Raw genomic sequence first — 19,225 nt, 5'->3', positions numbered from 1 at the left:
CTTGGGTTGTAATGGCTGCAAGGATACAGATTCCTGGACTCTAGCAAGACTAAGACCACGGTATTAATGCCAGACTCATTGTTGGCCCCTTCAACTCATTGAGGGTTTCTCTCCCTTAACCTTCAGTGAGAGCCATTGGCTTGAAACACATGCAGTGTATTTGCCATGTAAACTATTGGGACATGCTGCAGGTTTGACATTGACATAGCATGGTACAACATGTCCATTCCCAGCTGACTGTTCAGTGCTCCCCAATATCATAGCCACCTCCCTCTCCTTCTGTGTTAAAAAGCCATGCATTTCAGAGAGCCTGACAGGTTGGAACTGAACACTAAAGGTCATATGAGCTTAAAAAGAGTTATGAGACACATAGAGGCTTGCATTCTGTAAGTTAGTGCTGATGTCAGTAAGTGTGTGCTAAGAAAGCAATGTGAAGTATACAGAAGCTGGCAGCCTCCATGCAAATGGTAAAGCAAGTTAACACGGAGAGGTTAGAGATATGAGATGCTTATGTCTATGTGAGCACAAAAGCATCGAGTATAGATCCATGAGACATGTGTCTCTCCCTGTACGTAAACAGGCTTGACAGAAATATGTGTGTCAGAGTTGTCCCTGCATTCCAAAAGAAACTGTTGAAGAGATAAAGTGATGTTTAACTTGGTCCAAAGCCAGCTATGAAGATGTGGTGTGGCTGGTGGTTTAGCAATGCTGACCTGCATGTATGAGGGGACAAGGAGGATGGTGACCATGCAGAGATGTCATTGTGAAGGAACAGTAGCAGGTCAGCAAAGATAAACTCTCAGCATGCTGCAACTGCTGGGCACTACTTCCCCTGCTCCTCCACCACTACTAGTTGCTCTTCCACCCACTTTCATCATCCTCAATCTCATCTTCCATCTCATTTCAGGAGATACTTGCTCAACACCCCATTCCCTCCATCCTCATGCCATCCACACATCCGGGGCTGATGTCTCCATAGCACCTTGACTGACCTACCTGTAATCCCTGGATTGCTTGCAGGACTGACCGCTGACCCTTATTGACATGTTGGGAATTTGTGCCATCTTGTTTCTCAGGGGAAAAGAAAAGAATTGAAAGTGATGTCCAAATAAGGGGAGCTGGAATTTTAATGAGGAGCAATTAACTGGAAATAATGGCTGCTGCTGACCAGTGGTGAGATTCCAAAGTTGCTATTTGAGGCTTAAAGGGAAAATCTGGAAATTATTTCTTGTATTGAGAATCAGATATTTTTGCATCCTCACTACTTTTTCCTAACCTTTCTCGTAATTACTCACACCATGCTAGGACAAGAAAGTTCCATTGATACCTTTGGGTTCTGCAAATAGCGTTGAGTTGTACGAAAATTGGGAAGAATTTTAATGTGATTGTATCATTATTATATCTTTACAGAAGTAAGCTTCCTTTCTGTCATCACTATGCTGCAGGGACTCCAGGCTCACGATAACAAAGATGTTCAGCAAAAGAGAATTGGCAATTCAAAGTTCCCAAAGCTGTCACAGTTTCTTTTTATCAAACAGCGCAACCCCTAACCTTTCATCTTGAGAGAAAGCCATCTCCTGAATACAGTATGAAATCTGATCCATCTGTGTCATGGTTTTAGGTGCTGTTACAAAATTCCAATGGTGCCTATCTACAAAAGGATACAAAGTAGCTAAATAATATTCATATAATGTTGAAATGAGGGATTTCAAATAACTAAATAAATTAGCCAGAATAATGCTTTGAAATCCATAAGCATTGTGAGATATATTAAAATTAATCAAGCCATGACATTGGCTTGAGTGACTAAATGGAAAAATAAGCTCTATATTTCTGCCAGAGGAAGATTTTAGGATGTATTTATTTCTTTACGTCAATGACTCCTTCACAATAAGTGCACACATCAGTAGGACACTATGGGTTGGAATTATTGCCAAATATAAGATGTTAATTATTGTAATTTCTGTAGTTTATTACAGTTTTCATACAATATTAACTTGAATTCTATTATAGACCTTAAATAGTAGTAGCTATGCTACTTCAACCCACTTGGTAACCATTATTATAGTTAGATTACACTGGCCTGGAAAATGTCTCTTGATATTCTGGTGCAATAATAAATCTGCAAAGTTTTGAGTGATAGATTTCATCCAAACAACACACACACAACTTGAGATATTGACATCAGAGATATTCAACCTCTGCCTTTCCTCCTTCCAGCAATAATAAAAAGTAAAAATTGATTTAATATCATCTCAATATCCAGAGCAAACCACATATACAGATATTCTGCTGTAAGTAACCTTTTAGAGAATTGTTTCTTTTTGTGTGACATAATATTGGACTATGTTGTAAAATATTTCTCCTGAATTCTTGGTGTTTTTAACATTGGCTGGCATGGTAAGAATGATCCTTTCCCAGTTAAGTTATACTCCTGAAATATTTTTCAATGTCTTTTTCCTTATTATCTCTCTTCTACTTGCTATGTAACTTTGTGATAATATTTATTGTCATGAATAATTTTAATTATTTACTACTATTTCTGATTGACTGGTTTGTATGTTTCTCACTAAGACAAAGTTCTGGTGTGACAATGGATAATTAGATTCTGCTACTTGCCCCAGTCCATTGCAATATTTGTCTCCACACCCACGAGTATTGTGATCTTGCTTATCCTCCCTAAATGTACCTTGCCAGGGTTTCGTTGGCCCTATCTTTTCTTCCATGTAATGGTGTTCAGTCAATAGGCAAGAGGAGAAATTCATATCCTGTCAGAGGTAATTGCTTCTCCATTACAATGTCTCACTGGTGCCTCTGACCATTTCTTCATTGATAATACTGACATGTGATGCTTAGAATGATATGTGAATAGTGTGGTGGCGAATAACATTTCACTTACATGATACCTTTGCTGTTCTCTTCTGTGTCTCACTGGAAAGCATTGCAGCTGCTCATATTTTGAGCATGTAGAGTTGTAATTTCATGGCTGTCTTGATGGAATTGAATACCCACGCCATGGGAGATGCTGGAAAACCAATGCTCTGTTGCCAATTCATGTTTGGATGTTGATCTTGACATCACCTTATCTGCACATATTCGTTCCTAGGTAGGAAAAGTTGGCATTGTTATTGCTCTTGTTCAGCTGTTCAGTCATCATTGTCTTGACCTTCTGGTAGTTGATGCATAGGCCAATATTGGTGCTGTACTTGTCAAGACTGTTGCTTACATCTCGTAAGTCAGCAGGGTCACATTATCTACAAAATCCAGGTTTTTGAACCAGTGGTGTTGTCGTGGGATACTGAAGTCTACATCCACCATTACCTTCCTTATGAAAAAAACAACAAAGGCTCATTTTCCAGTCGGTCATCCATCTAAACTTTATACTTAATTGGCATCACTGCCAGTCACAGAAAGCAAACACATTGACTTATCAGGAGACCCTACAACACAGGAAGGTTGCTTCTCTCCTTAAAGGAATAAATGAATATCTCCAGAGAAGAGTGATAAAGAGTAGGACAATCACCTAACAATAATTAGATTGTTAAATTATCTCTGATTGATTAAAAAATGCAAAATATTCCAGGTGAATAGTAAGATTTGTGGCAGAAGTGGATAAGAAGACTGGCAAGGCCCACATCAACACTGGGTGTAGCTCAGCTTTCATGCTGTTCACGTGGCAAGCTTCTCACTAGGCAATTGCTCCAAACGACCTCCATTTTGATACCAGGCAGAGACACCTCTGCATGAACAACAGCCACATGCACCCGCATTCACAAACATCTGACATGTGCAAATCTCTAACATCCTACATCTCCAATCCACTTATAGTTAATTTCTATACTTCAAAGCTGCACTGGCAACTATCATTGTAATGCTGCAAGAAGTACATCTCAGCGTATTCAGTTTATGGACCTGTAAGCCTGTGAAGATGTCCTCAGCAACTCTGCCGTGCCTTTCTGCACTCTGGTCCCTCAGCCAGAAATATCAGGCTTATATTATTCATGTCTTTTCTTGACGTTTAGTGTAATCATATAGGAAGGATGATTATCATGGTTGTCAGCAGGTCTCAGTCAAATTGAGGGATACAGCCTTTGCTCAGGGGGTGCTGGCACAGTAAATCAAGGGTGGCCTCTGATTACAGTCTAGTGTTTTGACACAGTGAGTTTAGTCCTCAGGATGCTTTCCATATATGAGGTGAGGAGTGGAATGTCAGGCAGCCCACCACCCATCTTAGCTCTTTCTGCCCTATGGTGGGTTGCCTTCCTCATGTTAAGGTCCCTAGTCACGCTCCTGCAGCACTGTTCCCTGAACCCCCCGACCTTGACTTTTATTAGATTGACTCCTAAGACTGATCATTGCCCATCCCCAAACAATGAGTGGCGAGACCCCTGACTGATTCCTGTACACCTCCTTCACTGTGTTCCCAAAACTACCTGGACTGGTTGTAGTAGGTCTCATCTGATTTTCACAAATTTCTCGTCACCGCTCACATCTTTCAGGACTTTGGAAGATTTCACCCATTCGCCTTCCTGGTTTTGAAATATGTGGTAAAATAATTGTGAATTTTGTCAAAGACAACAAAACATCTTCTTCTGACGTTATTAGTGTTGCCAACATTTCCAAATTCACTCATAATTTACTCAATTTGCATTATTTTATTGCGCATGATTAATGTGGATAGAAATAAACAAAATGAATCACTATCCCTTTAATCTATGACCAGTTAGGACAATAATACATCATTAACATTTTCCTGGAAAATCATTGATGTTGGCAACATTGTATCAGAATCAAAATGAAAGCATTTCTGATTATCCCATCTCCTGCCCCTATTCAACCGAATGATTGCAGCAGTATGATCATTAAACAATCAACATCAGAATGTACAAAAATAAGTAATTTTGTTGTGTTGACCGAGACAACATGCAAAGACATATTTCTACACTATTTCTGCAGACTTTAAATTTGTTTGTAATCTACAAAAGTATTAAGAGCTGGTTTATAAATTGTAATTGATGATGTCACTTCTCATCAATCAGGAATACTTGTTCTCAGTACCACAGCTGAATGTAAGTGCTAATGATTATTCACAAGATCAGTACAAATAAAATCCTTGAAGAAGTCCTCATTCACTACAACATATCGCTAATTATCCATTGAATTAGTAGCTTTCACCATCTACCCAAATGATCAAACCAGTGGTGCATTCATTGTGAAAACATTTTTCTGGACACACGTGTCAAATAATAATTTCTTAAATTTTAACCTATATCTAGAAGCATATTTTAAGGAGGGATACAGATTTATCCTTGCTGTGCCATTTAATATCTTGCTTGATTCCTTAAGATCCCTTCTCACTTACCTACTTTCCAAGTCCATTTTTTTAGTTTAACCCATCAGTACTAGAGATCAGTTTTGTGGCTTTTCTTTTCATGACTGTCAGGGTCATTATTCACCATATTTATGGCAAATCATACAGAATAAAATCCTACAGGCACAAACTGAACAGGGTAATATAGTGCATGGTCTCTGCATGACATCATTTAACTTATATTCTACTCAAATTCTTGACAACCTTTCATGTAGTTGACCACACTAATTTGGAATCTGATATTAAAAGTCAACTGATGACCACTGAGTCATTGTTTATTACTGTAACAAAATCATCTGTTTCACTAATGCCCATTAAGGAAGGAAATCTGCCATTCTTCCTTGGTCTGCCCATAGGGCTCTAGGCCCATCACAATGTGGTTGACTCTAGGCCCATCACGATGTGGTTGACTCTTAGCTGAAATGAGCTGAAAATGTGTTGCTGGAAAAGCGCAGCAGGTCAGGCAGCATCCAAGGAACAGGAGAATCGACGTTTCGGGCATCAGCCCTTCTTCAAGAATCCAAGGAACAGGAGAATTGACGTTTCGGGCATCAGCCCTTCTTCAGGAATCAGCCCTTCTTCAGCCCTTGAATGCTGCCTGACCTGCTGCGCTTTTCCAGCAACACATTTTCAGCTCTGATACTCCAGCATCTGCAGTCCTCACTTTCTCCTCTTAGCTGAAATGGCCTAACAAGCCTCTTATTTGCATCAGTCCCTAAAAGTCTTGATGAAGCATCAAAGGCAGATAGACCAGCAACCCAGGCACTGGAAAAAGGCAATTGCTAAAGTCTTCCTCACCAACTTCTGGAGGCTATTGCCAACATTGGGAGACCTATCTCATAGACCAGTCAAGCACAGTCTAGCATAGAATTGCACCTTACAGATCATGTTCCAGAAAATGCCATGCCTGGCTATGTAAACTCTCACAACAGGACAGACCCAGCAGAGGTGGTTACGATAATATTCAGTTGGAGTCTTCAATATTGACTCTGGATCCCATGAAGTATCATGACATCAGATCAAACCTGGGCTAGGAAAGCACTTGCCATGTGCCGTCACCACCCCTTTTGGTTAATAATTAAGTGCTTCTCCATGTTGAACTTCATTTAGAGGAAGCACTGAATATGCTGAGGGTGTAGAATGCACTCAGACAGAGGACTTCAATGTCCATCACCAAAGTTGGTTTGGCAGAATTATGACTAACTGAGTTAGTCAAGTGCAAAGGACATAACTTCTAGATTGGTTCTGCTTTTAATAGTGAAGGAACTAACAAAACATTACAAAAAACATATTTCACCTGGGCTCCCTGGTGGTCTAGTAGTTAGGATTCAGCACTTTCGCTATTGCGGATGTTCAATTCCCAGTCAGGGAATTTTCATTTAGAGGCAGCATGGTGGCACAATGGTCAGCACTGCTACCTCACAGCACCAGGAACCTGGGTTTGAATCCAACCTTGGGTGGCTATCTGTGTGGAATCATAGAATACCTACAGTAGGCCATTCACCTCACCAAATTCACACTGGCCCTCTGAAGGGCATTCTAATCAGACACATCCTATCCCTGTAACCTCACATAAACAAAGCTAACCCACCAAGCCTGCACATCCCTGCACATTTCTTCCAACAGTTCAAAATGTCCAGGTTAAGTCGATTGGTCATTCTAAATTGCCTTGTAGTGTTGTGCAATATGCAGGCAGGATGGATTAGCCTTAGTAAATTTGCGTTTACAGGGACAGGATGGAGGGCTGGATGTGGGTGGGATGCTATGGAGGATTGGTGCAGCCTCAAATGGACCAAATGACCTCTTTCTGCACTGTAAGGATTCTACAATTCTATGACCTCATCCTCACGAACCTGCCTGCCACAGTGTATTTCCATGCCAGTATTGGTAAGCATGACTGCTCAGTCCTGTGGAGAGATTGTCCGATCTTCACAGAGAATAGCCTCTATCTAGTTGTGTGGTAAAAAGAATAGACTTTGAACAGATCCACAAACTCAGTACTGAGCATTGATGAAGCATTGTGGGCCATCAACAGAAGTAGAATTGTTCTCAAACATATCTTTATAGAAACTCCACAGAGTAGTATCCTGGGCCTAACAACCTTCATCAATGACATCCCTTCAACATAATATCATAGTGGGTGGGGGGGGGGGGGGGGTGTTCACTGATAATTGCAAAATGTTCTACCCCATTCATGACTTCCTAGATACTACTACCTGCAGGTTCTCCTCCAAGCTGTTCAGCATCCTGACTTAGAAAGAGAGAAACATAGGATTTTATATGTATCTATGAGATTCCCCACTAATCCTTCTAAATTCCAGTAAGTACAAGCCCATTTGGAAATACATTCTTTCAGTGTCATGATGCTAAAATCACAGAATCCCCTCCTTAACAGTATTATGGTATATCTACACAAAATGAACTGCAGTGGTTCAAGAAGGCAGCTCATCATACCTTCTCAAACACAATTAAAAGTGGGAAATAAATGCTGATCCTGTGAATGAAAACTACATCCATAATAATTTAATAAATATTCTACTCCAAACTCTACCCTATGTTACTTAGCTAAGTAAGACTGACCTCATCTGGGCCCATTTTGTTTACTTTATCATAACCAGAAATTCTCCTGCAATCACTTCTCATCCCAGCCCACAATACCTGGAGTCCTTCCAGGATTGATCTTGCCTTCCATTTCTTTCTTATCTCCATTCTGCCCCTTGGTGACATCATCTGAAAAAAACAACAAATTGCACATATATGTTGACATTAGTGATCACCGCCTCTTGATTCCTCCATTGCATCTGAATTGCCATGTTGCTTCTAGTGGATGAGTACAAGTCTCTCATAATTAAACATTCGGAAGATAAAGTCAGATCCTGCCAGATATACTTCCTTCCGTCAATCCCAAGGCTACCATCTGTCCTCTAAGCTCATGGCTGTAGGAAATGCATCACAAATTTTTGAGAATTATTTCTCCTGCATATGTGTTACATCTGTGCGAATGCAGAAGACATATCACAAAATGGGGTGTATTTGAGAACATCACTAGTTGAGTCACACACAGATGGGTGCTATGTCCAGCATTTTATCTGCCTAATGAGATAGTTAACTGAAAATCCTGTCTTTGTTGATAAGCAATGAACAAAGTGACAGAATGTACATGTCTGCAGAATATAGTGTATGTAATAAGCTTGGCTTTATCCCAAGAGCAGAACTAAGTGGAAATCTCAGTCTTGAGATTTGGTGGAACATTATGTAACTTTTCACCTCCCCCTTCAGTTAGTCAATTAATTCATTTTGGAATTCAATCAGTACATTTAATAGTTTGAAGTTTTATTGAATGTAACATATAAATGCAAGTTTTTTTTTCTTTCTCTAATAATTAAACTATTCAGTAGATTTGATTGATTTAGTTTCTGATTCGCACTACTAATTTATCAATCCACTATGAAATTTAGTATTCAAAGACAATACTGTTCTAGGAACAAATTTTGTAAATTTTTGTTGACTAATCTCGTGCACATCATTAAGGTTCCACGAACATAGTTTAAAACAAACTATCACATATCTCATCAACATTATGCTTTGGATAATATTAATCCATCCACATGATGTCAATTGTGTCCTCAGCAGTAGAAGATTGAAACCAAATGCCAGTGTAAAGGACTACTTGTTACTTGATTTATTGCATGAGATGGTGTTGATTGAATTGTTAATCTCTTGCCAAGGTGAGGAGTCAAGTATATTCTTTTTGGTAGTTTGACTGTCCTTGAAACTAGTGGTAAAGGTTGGAACAGGTGTCTAATGCATCATTAGCGAGAGAGTTATGCATTCAAAACTTGGAAACAGTCTGGGAACTTAAATGTTCCAGTATCTGGAACATCTAACATAAAAATTAAGGTTTTTCCCATCTACATTTTAATAAAAGAGAAATCCCAAACATTAGAACGTGTTCACATTCACAACACCAAAGTGGTCCCAGGGTTTGATTTGAAGTGTAGCAAAGAAGCGAGATGAACAACATGAGAAAAAGAAAATTGCAAAATAGCATCACACCCCGAAAAGAAATGCCTTCCACTGAACTGGCAAATTTAGGTAGGGCCAGTGGTGAAGAGTACTGGCGGGTATTAATGCCAGTAAAGCCAAGAGTACTCCCATTTGTGGCAAGATATAATTATTTTGATGTATGAATTCTGTTTTACTTTTTAATAATAAAATAACTGTTATATTTCAAAAACCAATTAAGGAAAACAGGCTAATTACATCATTGTGTATGTTTATGTATCTCTGTAATCTTTGAGAATTTAATTACATTACCTGTGTTATCCAAATAAGAAGGTTTTGATTAATTACAGCTACTAGTTATAAAATAAGTACAGTCAGAATGCAGTCATAAAGTGTACGTGTGTTTACAATTATCTTGAGATGAAAATTAACTTGGCTGATAGCGTGGGAGTGTTGTGTGGTTGGTGCTTTTCACCAAATGATTTGGAGATGCTGGTGTTGGACTGGGGTGGAAAAAGTTAAAAATTACACAACGCCAGGTTATAGTCCAACAGGCCTAGTTGGAAGCACTAGAAGGGGTAGTGCCTTGAAAGCTAATATTTCCAATTAAACCTGTTGGACTATAACCTAGTGTTGTGAGATTTTTAACTTTCACCAAATGAAGCGGGAGGTTCCAAAGTCTTCTTGAAACCTCTTTCATTCAAGGTTACTAGACTCAAGCCCCTCCCCAATTCTACCAGATCACGCAGATCCCACCATGTGTCTTTTCTTAATCTGTTCAATTTTCCTGGATGTAGGTCACCTTTCCCAGGATTCCTGAGCTTTTGTATCAGTTTGGATTGGATCTCAGTATCACATCCACCATTAGCTTTCTAATGATCCCAAATCCTCTCATTTTTCTCCTCATCCTTGGCACCCACCATTCAAAACTAATGTTTCCAGGCTTCAAGACATGCCTTTGCTGTTTCCTGACCCATTATCAATTTTCTGAGATGTAATTTACATCCAAATCCAAACTGTCTCAGTATAATCAGACTCAGCATTCCTTGCTTCATATCCTTAGTCTCTGCTATAGCACTGACAGATGCTGATAATTTGCCTATCCTATGCTGCCAAGTATTGACAGTTCCCTCTAGCATTGCCAGACTCTGAATTTCTGCTATTGTGGTCAGCAGCAATTTCAGATATCATCTGCTCTATCAATTCCAATATGGCATAGGACCCCTACCTTTATGCTTGGTTGCTTTCCCCAGTATGGCTGCTCAATCTGTCCTGCCTACCAGTGCTCACAGTTTCCAATACCCTCCTCTCCAATATGCTGCTGCACCACATCCATGCCATTATAGCCAAATCTCGGAAACTCTAACCTCTACAATTGAGCCCTTTCAATAAATCAAACCCAATAGTCAATTTCCTCATTATAGTGTGAAGGAAATGTAAGTTTGTCTCCTGTAGTACAGGCATATCTTGACACCAGCTTATTTGCTAACAAAGCAAAACAGCCTCTATAACTGCTAAAAATTCTGTCTAACATCTAAATACCCACAATCTGGCAGAATTGGAGGGGGATGTTGGGATCTGGTAACCCTGAATGAAAGAGAATCAGGAAGCATCTGGGCTATCCTCAGTTATATGTTCAGAAGCCAGGCTATTAGCCTAATTAATTCTCACCTCAAGCTGGTTTTTAAACACTATATACACTTTAGGACAAGGTGCTGATTGTACTTACCTTCTTTGCCATCCAATTAGATCCAAAATTGGCTGAGTGGCAGGAAACGGAGAGTGATAGTAGAGGAATGTATCTGTGACAGGAAGCCTGTTTCTATTGGGATCTGCAGGACTTAGACCATAAGATTTAGGTGCAGAACTAGGCCATTCTGCCCTATTGAGTCTGCTCCACCATTCAAAGATGGCTGATATACTTCTCAAACCCATTCTCCTGCCTTCTCCCTGCAATCCTTCACCCCTTTACTAATCAAGAATGTATCAGTTTTAAATACACTCAATGACTTGACCTCCACAGCCTTCTGTGGCATCGAATTCCACAGAGTCACAAACCTCTGGCTAAAGAAATTCCTCCTCATCTCATTTCTAAAGAATTATCCCTTCTCTCTGAGGCTGCGCCCTCAGGTCCTAGTCTCTCCTACCGGTGGAAACATATTGATATTGGGGCCTTTGTTATTTGTGGTGTATATGAATGATTTGTACCTAAATGTAAGGGATAGGCTGAGAAAGTTTATGGTTGGCATGTAAATTGGGGCACTGATAAATATTGAGGAGGATAGCTCTAAACTACAAGAGGATATCAATGGGATTGGTTGCGTGAGCAGTGCAGTAGCAAATGGAAGTCAGTCTGGAAAAGTGTAAATCAATGCACTTAAAGAGTGCTAACACATCAAGGGATGACACTATAAATGGTAAGACACTGTAAATTTCTGAAGATCACAATCATGGTGTACATATCCATAGATTCATGAAAGTACCAGCACAGATAGATATGATAGTTAAGATGATTAGGCCACATCTGGAGTACTGCAAGAAAGTCTCATCACCACATTATACAAAGGACCTAATTACATTAAAGAGGATGCAAGGAGATTTGCCAGGATGCTGCCTGAACTGGAGGTTCTGAGCTATGAGGAAAGATTTAATGAGTTAGAGTTGTTTTCCTTTAATCAGCAAAGGTTCAAAGAGGACCTGACAGAGTTTTTCAGGTTGAGATTGTAAAGGGCACTAGTAGGATGGATAGGAAGGCACTTTCCCCATCAGTAAATTATCAATAACTGGTTACATAGATTTAAAGTATTTGGTAGAAGACTAAGTGGAGAGTTGAGGAGAAAATATTTCATCCAGATAGGTGTGCAAGTTTGGAACTCATTGCCTGAAGAGATGGTTGAGTCAGAAACTCTTGAAACATTTAGGCACTATTTAGATATTCAATTGAATTGCTTTAGCCTATAGAGTTATGGGGCAAGAGCTGGAAGATGAGATTAGTGTAGTCAGATTGTTGTTGACTGGCATGAGTACAATGGACTGAGTCTGTACTGTCAATGTCCATGTGTTTATCCATTCTGGACTGCTGCTAACCTTCATCTACCTTTGAATCAACCATTTTCCGATGTTATCCTGGCTTCTAAACAAACCTGAAAATATATAGAACAATATAGGACTTTAGGAAATAGAAATAACAATAAAAGAAGCAATTTAATGGCCTTCATGCTAAATTGGGCTGAGCTCAGAATGTGGTCTTGACTATAATAGTAAAAAAAAATCAAAGAATGGTGCATAATAAAACAGAATTTGTCCTATTGAGTCTCTATGAATCAGTGGGCCTGAGAATGTATTGCGCATTACGTAATATATCACATTGACTATTATAAAATGATTTATTTCTTAACTTAGTGCAAAGACCACAATAGAAGGTCCTCTGCTGAATATTTTTCTTCAAAATGTTAAAATGAAGTAAGTGGAAATGGGCAAAAAATAGCCCAGCCAGCAACATCCACATCTCATGAATGAATGAAGAAAAACTTTTAGTATATCAAATGAAAATATGCAAAGTTAGCACATTATCAAATAATTGGAAATCAAACAAAGCCACACTTAATTTCTTTCAAAATGCGTTAAAATAATTCATGCTGGATCAGTGTTCTCTTGAAGTTCTCAAAAAATGATGCCTTCATGTTGAGAGAATTTAAATGCGTACTTAGGTATACTTAACTGTTACCTTGTGATTGGGCATCTTTGTAGGTCAATGAGTAAGTTAGAAAGTTGTTAAAAGCATTGTAATTTAAGCCAGAAGATTTTATGCAAGTAGACTTATTGGATCAATAATAACATAGATCTAATACTCAGTCTAGTTCACCAACATTAACACCGAATTCTTTATAATGAGGTATATCTCTTATTATTTTTTTCTTTTGTTATGCATCAGCTCCTTTCCAGCAAGAAGGCAGTTTGTGAAATCATGGATTGCACCATGGGAATCACAAAAGCAGTGCATATTATAGCCATTCATGGCTAAGCTTTTCCAAATGTACAGGGCTTATTAATCCTTAACTCTGTCATTTTAGGAGCACTTTGTCAACTGAACAGATTCATTAAACTTCCATCATGGCTGGGAAATATAATGGACTTGAATTTGCATATTGTAAGTGAACTTGTGTTACTACTTGGATGATGGATAGAGGGCAGAATGAAATGCTCATTACATTGTTAAAGTAGAATCCACATATGTATTCAGAAATGAATTAGATAGTTGCTAGAAAAAAGAAGAATCTTATACCAGATAATCTCCTGTGGTCTTGATGAGAAGACATGAGTTTTCTTGAATGTAGACATATTTAGTTGAAGTTTTTTGTCCTGCACTCGTAAAGACAGGAAATACCAGTACAGAGGGAAAACAGCATTTTATACTGCATGACATAAAAATGCCGATTCATTGGCAAGTGGACTCTGATTGGTGTAAGTATTGCCTTGGAAAATGCTCAAGTTAGAAAATGTCTGACAGTGAACTTCCAAGCTTTGCTTTAATCTAGTGTTTTGACTCTGATTTGTCAGGGCATTAGTTTGGGAAATGAGTCAGAGGATGGCTGTCACCTATTCTGCTGACACAGTGTGTGGCTTCTTCAACTGACAGTGGATGTTGAATGTTTAAATATTTTTAAGGCAGAGATAGGTAGATTTGTAATACGAATGGGATGAAAATTATTAGGGATGTTTAGGATTGTAGAGTTGAGGTTAAAATCAAATCAGACATGATCTTATTGAATGGTAGGGTAAGCTTGAAGGGCCACATGTCCTTGTTTGTACTTGTAGACTATACTGCAGGCTTGACTGACAATCTTATATTTGGCATTAGTGTAATTCTTAGCATACTCAACATTGCTTAGTAAACATTATCTGATTATGGAATCACTGTATTTTGAGTTTTGTAAGGAGAGGCTGGTTGACGATGGTCAAAACCTTCCCTCGTATGAACAACCAATGAGATACACTGTTTAATATGCTCCACCACACTTGAAGACATCAATCCATGTACCTAGCATTTCACTGGCACTGAAATTCATATACTACCATTAATTACTTGTGTGATAGATAGAATTTCCTTTTAGTTTGACAGCAGTAAAATAAAGCTATTCAGCCAATCACACAAACAAGTCAGGTGGTATATAAATTTCAGTGCCAGTGTGACTCTTGGTACATAGGTTATGTATAATGTGGGGCATCCACACTTCGGAATACGTAGAAAGTAGGAGCAGGAGTAGGCCATTTGGTCACACAAGTCTGCTCTGCCATTCAATATGATGATAGCTAATCATCCACCTCAGTATCCATAGTACCCTACTTTCTGTGGTCGAGAATTTCACAGGCTCATCACTCTCTGGTTGAAGAAATTTCTCCTCATTTCAATCCTAAATGGCCTACCCCTATCCTTAAACTGTGACCCCTGGCTCTGGACTCCCTAAGCAACTGGGATCATTCTTCCAGCTTACACCTTGTCTAATCATGTTAGAATTTTATAGGATTCTATGAGATTCTGCATTATCCTTCTAAACTCCAGTGAACATAGTCCTAACTGATCCAGTCTCTCTTATTTGGGGCAGTGCTAGTGGACAGTTTGGTCAGAGTGGGAGGGTGTGCATTATATCCATGATTCCTTAGGTAACAGCATTAATAGCCGGTAGTGTGTTTCTTCTCAGCCCAACAAACTAATCACACATAGCCAACCCAAACTTCCACCACGTTCTCCCCATATTTTCCCTCCCTCCTGAATGACAGTCAGGTAGAAAAGCTGCTTAAAAATAAAGATGTGATGCGGTTAATTTCCGCAGAATGAAGCCATACATTTGATTTCCCATTCGGATATCACTACTTTTCTAACAGCTCAAAGTAACTTTCATGAGCGTAGACTCAGTAATAACTATATTATTATTTAAAATATGTGTTAATCTTCCAGAAGAAACTATTTTTGGCTTTGATGGAATTATTACAGTGGGCTCAAAATTGCAGGAATTGTGCCAAAATGTACATTAGTTAATCCCTGCAGTGAAAGTGATAGAATATTTGTATAATAAGGTATCAAGCTGAACCTGAAGTTAACCTCATTTCTCAGCTTATGATCTATAACAATTGTTGTTAAGTGCGATAGATATTGCATATTTATTTTCACTGGAATGGTAAATTGCAGAATGAGATTCCTAAAACCAGGAACCATGTAATAAAAACATTTAATATAAGCAGTTATTCTGAAGAAGTGAGCTAGACATAGGGCTATGCTCAGAGTTACTTTTGAATTTTAGCCTTTTCGAAGTCATGTCAGCTGTTTTGAAACAGTCCATTCACTTTCGCTTGCTCTCTATATTCTCATGTATGCTCTTAGGTCTCTGCCAGAATTTTGTTGTAAAGAACCAATGCGATGTTAGCTATTTTGGGTAGAGGGGTACTCCAAGTGACTACTCTGTGGGAATGAATAAATTTTCTAATGTCTAATCTTCTTTGCTAATTTTGTATGCATGTCATTTGAAACTGTAATCACAGTCAACGTTAAACCACCTGCTCACATCATGTTGCCATTTGCTTTCAGCAATTTAAAAATCAAGTCTATGTCCCATCACAGCCTTTTAAATTCTTCTGGAGTGCAGCACGGCTACATTAAGTTTGCAATTGAAATATTCCTTAAACATATCTATTGATCCTTCAATGCCTAAAGTTTCACTTGACTGATAGAAGGAATGAGGGTGTTATCTTATAAGGAAAGCTTGGCATACTGGACTTGTATCCACTGGAGTTGAGAGAAATGAGAAATTATCTTACAGAAACATACAAGCTCCTGAGGGGACTTGACAGGGTGCATGCTGAAAGGATGTGTCTCTTTGTGGGGTAGACTAGAAAGAGGGGGCACAGTTTATAAATAAGGGGCCTCCCATTTACGATGGAAATAAGGAGAATCTTTGTCTCAGACAGTCAAGGGTCTGTGGAACTCTCTTCCCTAGAGAGCTGTGAAGAAAGAGTCAGTGAATACCGTTAATGCAAAAGTAGTTTGATTCTTGACTAAAAATAAAGGAGTTGAACTTTATCAGGGTACACAGGAAAATGAGTGGAGACCACAATCAGATGAGCCATGATCTCAGTATGTGACAGAGCAGTCTCCTGAGGCTGAATGGCTTTTTCCTGCTTCTAATTTGGATGTTTGTATGTATGTAATTAATTCACAAATTATTATTGAAAATATTCCTCAGCAGAATGGTGAGGTAGCCCTGATTCGGTCAAATAGGTCATATTCCTGGTTCTCTGCAATCTTGCAATCAGTAGCAGATAGGTCCATCCTTGACAGAATCAGTCAAAGTGCTCACTGAACTGTTCTTGTGGAGACAAAATCACATCTTTATAATGAGGAAACCTTCCAATGTGTCTTGAGACACTACCACTATACAGGTTTTGAGCAGACTTAGCAACTCAAAGGTTGGCATCTATGAGGCCGTCAGCAACAGTACAATTCAATTTAACCACAATTTGATGGTTCATCGACCAGCATAATCCCATTCTAGTATTACCATTAATGAATGAAATTAACTCAGACTCAATGGAGATTGCAGGAGAACATGCCAGGTATACCTAAAAATGGGGTGTCAAGCTGCTAAAATCACATCGCAGAACTACTTACATGCCAATGATAGAGGCAGCATGTAATTGGCAAGGCTAAGCAATCCCACAACCAATAGATTCATCTAAATTCTACAGTCATGCCAAATCCAATTGTAAATGAAATGGTACAGGACAATTAAGAAACTCACAAGAGGATGAGGCTCCACAAGTAGAAGCATTCTCAATGAAGAGGGAATCTAGTACAAAATATAAGCTTCAAGAATTTTCCTCTGTTTTCAGCTAGAACTGCCGAGTGGATGACCCATCTTAACCTCTACCCGAGGTCCCCAGTTTCACAGATGCCAGTCTTCAACCAATTTGATTCACGCACATTATGTTAAGAAACAGCTGAAGATACTGGATACTGCAAAAGCTATTGGCCATGACAATATTCCGATTATACTATTATATTCTTGTGCTTCAGAATTAGCTGCATCCCTCACCAATTTGTAATAGTGCAGGTACAACACTGAAATTGACCAAACATTATGGAAAATTGCCCAGGTTTGACCTATGCACAAAAAAACAGGACAAATCCAAGTAGGCCAATTACGGCCCTATCCATCTACCTTTAATCATCAGAAATGTGATGAAAGTAGTGGTCAAGAGTAATCTGAAGTAGCACTTCCAAAGAAATACAAAGAAACACTTTAGGAGAAAGTGAGGACTGCTGATGCTGGAGTCCAGAGTTGAAAAATGTGCTGCTGGAAAAGCACAGCAGGCCAGGCAGCATCTGAGGAGCAGGAGAATCGACATTTTGGGCATAAGCCCTTCTTCAGGAATCACTTTAGTCTAGGTTCTACCAGCACCACCCAGCTTCTGAACTCATTATAGGTTTGGTCCAATGATATACAAGACAGCTGAATTCCAGAGAGGAGCAGAGAGTGACTGCCATTGAAATGAAGGTTGTATTCCTCTGTGTATGGTATTAAATAGCCCTAGCAAACTGAAGTCAATAGGAATATAATAAAATTCTCCACCAGTTAGAGTCAAAACTGACATTAAGGAAGTTGATTGAGTTGTTGGAGTTCATCCATCTCAGCTCCAGGACATCAGTGCTTGGGTTCTTCATGTTTGTGCCCTAGGTCCAAACCATTTTCAGCTGCTTTATCAATGACTTTCTGTCTACCGTGAGTTCAGAAATGTTGATGCTCGCTGTCAATGGCACTACGTTCAGCACCACCTGTGATTCCTTAGTTATTGAAATAGTCCATGTCCAAGTACAGTAAGAAATAGACAATATCCAGACTTGAGTTGACAAGTTGCAAGTAACATTCGTATCACACACACCAGGCAATGACCACTACCAACAAAAGTGAATCTGACCAACATCCCTTGACATTCAATGTCATTACCATTGCTAAATCCCCCACTGCCAACATCTTGGAGATTATCACTGACCAGAAACTGAACTGGTTGAGCCGTATAAATACAATGGCTACACAAACAGGCCAGAAGGTGGGAGTGCTGAAGTGAATAATTCACCTCTTGCCTCCCCAGTGACTGTTCAGCAACAAAATACATCCAGAGTCTTATGGAATATTCTCCATTGGCCTGGATACTTGCAGCACGATACCATCCAGGACAGAGCAGCCCATTTGTTTGGCACCTCAACCACCACATTCAACATTCACTGATATACAGTTACAGCAGTGTGTACAATCTACAAGTTGCACTGCAGCAACTCATCCATGCTCTTTAAAATGCACCTTCCAAAATGCAATGTTTATCTCCAACCCAACTTCCCGTCTCTCCCCTACCTCCCCCACAACCCCCCACCACCACCCACCCACACCCCCCCACCACCACCACACCACCACCAGAAGAACAAGGTAAATAATGAATGGGAACACCACCACCTGCAGGTTCCTGCCAAGTCACACACCATCTTGACTTGGAATCATATCATCATTCATTTTTGCTGGGTCAAAATCCCAAGAAGGCGAAAGTGAGGACTGCAGATGCTGGAGATCAGAGTCAAAATTAGAGTGGCGCTGGAAAAGCACAGCAGGTCAGGTGGCATCTGAGGAGCAGGAAAATTGATGTTTTGGACAAGCACTGTGGCTGTCCTTCCACCCAGAGGACAGCAGTGGCTCAGGAAAGCAGCTCACTACCACGTTCTGTAAGTTGCAGAGAAAAAGGCAATAAATGCTGGCATAACCAGTGTTGCCAACAAGCCATGGATGAGTAAAAGTAAACACA

This window comes from Chiloscyllium punctatum, chromosome 37, assembly GCF_047496795.1.
Source record: "Chiloscyllium punctatum isolate Juve2018m chromosome 37, sChiPun1.3, whole genome shotgun sequence".
Taxonomy (NCBI): Eukaryota; Metazoa; Chordata; class Chondrichthyes; order Orectolobiformes; family Hemiscylliidae; genus Chiloscyllium; species Chiloscyllium punctatum.
Note: the sequence above shows the minus strand (reverse complement) of the source record.